Source organism: Glycine soja, chromosome 14, assembly GCF_004193775.1.
Source record: "Glycine soja cultivar W05 chromosome 14, ASM419377v2, whole genome shotgun sequence".
In the NCBI taxonomy this organism is placed as follows: Eukaryota; Viridiplantae; Streptophyta; class Magnoliopsida; order Fabales; family Fabaceae; genus Glycine; species Glycine soja.
In genome coordinates, this window is record NC_041015.1 from 19875555 (window position 1) to 19878534 (window position 2980).

At 38.4% G+C, this 2980-nt stretch overlaps 1 non-coding gene across 1 annotated transcript; it reads left to right on the forward strand.

Annotated features, from left to right (window-relative positions):
* The first annotated feature begins 917 nt into the window (after positions 1 to 917).
* Positions 918 to 1024, forward strand: LOC114385599. The gene has a single exon (XR_003660966.1). It is a non-coding gene; the product is annotated as a small nucleolar RNA R71 (small nucleolar RNA).
* The last annotated feature ends 1956 nt before the right edge of the window (positions 1025 to 2980 follow it).

A 2980-nucleotide genomic window follows, 5' to 3' on the forward strand; every position in this document is an offset into this window, starting at 1 on the left:
GCTTGACAGGTTCAGGTGCAGGTGCTGCTACTGGTGGAGGCACTTGAATTTGGTTGCCAGACCTCAAGGTGATAGCACTCATATTTTTCGAATTCTACACAGTTTGTGAAGGCAATTTGTCAGAATTTTGGGACTGAGATTGGTTCAACTGAGTAGCCATCTGCCCCATCTGATTTGTCAGACTTTGAATAGAGGTTCTTGTCTCTTGCTGAAATTGCATATTCTGGATGGTCATTTGCCTCACTAACTCTTCTAAGGAAGGTTGAGGATGAGCCTCAGTTACTGGTTGTCTTTGTTGTGACTGCTGCTCCTGTTGCTGCATTGGAGGAGGAACATATGGCTTGCTTGGACCAGCAGCATTCTGGAAAGGAGGGACAGGTTGTTGTTGTGGTGGAGGACTTGCCCATCTCAGATTTGGATGATTTCTCCAACCTGGATTGTATCTATTGCTTGAAAGATCATAATTATTCTGTTGTTGTTAGTTTTGCTGCTGAGGAGGTCTATTATAAATGTTTGCAGCATAAGCTTCAGATTTCTCATTGACTCCAGATTGCTGTAAAGATGGATAGAGATCTATATGGTGATTTGCAGAAGAACATAGACCACAGACTCTTGCAACATGTGTAGATTTTTGATTCATGGCAAGCTGAGTTACTAGGTTGACCAAGGCATCAAGTTTTCCTTCAAGCTTTTTTATTTTCAGTAGATGAAGATGAATCCGTGGCCACCTTATGGACTCCTCTAAGAACAATAACATCATTTCTTGCACTGAATTGTTGGAAGTCATCTTCTCAATCAAATTCCTAGTCTCAGCAGGGGTCATATCACCAAGAGCTCCACCACTGGCAGCATCAATCATACTCCTCTCCATGTTTCTAAGTCCCTCATAGAAATATTGAAGAAGGAGTTGCTCAAAAATCTGGTGGTGAGGGCAGCTTGCACACAATTTCTTGAATCTTTCCCAGTACTCATACAAGCTTTCTCCACTAAGTTGCCTGATGCCTGAAATGTCTTTTCTGATGGCAGTGGTCCTAGATGCAGGGAAGAATTTCTCCATGAACACCCTCTTAAGGTCATTCCAGCTGAAAATGGACCTAGGAGCAAGGTAGTATAGCCAATCTTTTGTCACTCCCTCTAGAGAATGAGGAAAATCCTTTAGAAAGATATGATCTTCCTGGACATTAGGGGGCTTCATGGTGGAACAAAAAATATGGAACTCCTTAAGATGCTTATAAGGATCTTCACCTGCAAGACCACGAAACTTGGGCAGCAAATGTATTAGTCCAGTCTTGAGAACATATGGAACACCCTCATCAGGATATTGAATGCACAAGCTTTCATAAGTGAAATCAAGTGCATCCATCTCCCTAAGAGTCCTTTCACGAGGTGGAGGTTGAGCCATGTTCTCAGTATGAAAATTAGTAGCGGAATGTTCAAAATCACAATATTCAGAATCACCCTCAACAGAATGCTCAAAATGCACATAATGACCAGGATGCACACTATGCCTAACTAATCTATGAAAGGTTCTATCTATTTTAGGATCAAAGGGTTGTAAATCACCTAGATTGCCCCTAGTCATGCACTATATGCAGCAAATAGTGTGTTTCTCAACAAGCACCTAACAAGGGGGTAAAACTACAGCTATACTCAAACGATATCAAAATGAGCTGAAATTTTGTGAAGAACACCCTAAAATCATGAAAAGTAGCACAAAAATTTTCAAAAAAAAATTCAAAGTCTAACAATGAAAACTACCTAAGCAAAGTGTAGAAAAATAGCACAATAATACTTAAAAAAAAAACCTTAGTAAACGACTGATTTTTGGAGCTTGGGAGACCCTAGCCGGCTAAAGTTGGTTGTGACAGTATGGAAAATTTTTTTCTACCCTAAATGCATATACAATAATAGTCGTTCTGATACTCGGAGCAAAACAAGTTCCCAAAAATTTTGTCTCTCTCAAATACTGCCACACTAAGTGCTCCTGGTACTTTTCACACAAAATATGGATCAAAAAAAGCTACCACACAAAAAATCAGCTAAAAATAACAACGCTAACTATCAAAACAAAAATTGCTAATTAAATTCCCAGTCGTTAATCACTGTTCATCATTGTTCACAGCAAAACACAAAGTTGAATCAGTCGCTAAAAACAATCGCTAAACATGGGAAGCAACTGAAATGCAAAACAGAACGCTACACAAAACAAGACAACTAAACACTATTATGAACCTTTGGCCCACTGCTCTACGGCAACGGCACCAAATTTGATTGAGGCTGTACCCAAATCAAATAAACATTTAAAATGCAGTATCTAGGAAGTGATCCTAGGTCGTCTCCCAACCAGCAATGGTCAACCAAACGTTCATAACAGACAGTAATAAAACAGTAACGAATTGGGGGGGGGGGGGTTGTTTGCTTTTGTAATTTAAACAGCAAGCAAATTTTAATTGGAAAATAACAAAATTAAAACATGTTGTTTCCCCTTGATTCATAAGCAAGTCTCTTATCCTAGGTTACGAGAATTTATCCTTTATCAGTTCAACCACTTAATCCAACCCTAAATTAAATTACTAAGCGAAATTTAACATAAGGCTGTCATTATGTGATTAAGCAACACATACACCAATTAATCATGAACAAAACTAATCATTAAGCATGAACGTAAATTAAGCGCAGAGACAATTAATCAAGCACTAAGCATGCATGGATTAATAGCAACAAATACAGAGTAATTGGTGAAGAGGAAAACTGATTAGAATTCAATAGTAATAATAAAACCTCGAAGAGAGCCGTGCTTGATCCTCAAGAGAAAAAAACGTTGGAGACTTAGCCTTCCATTAATCAGTAGAAAACAAAATTGCAGATTGAAGCAGAAAACAAAATTGTAGCATGAAGCAGAAAACGAATTTTATTGCTATGTGAATAGTATGCATGAACAGTAAAAACTGGAATTGCGAAACCTAAAATTATTCTCCTC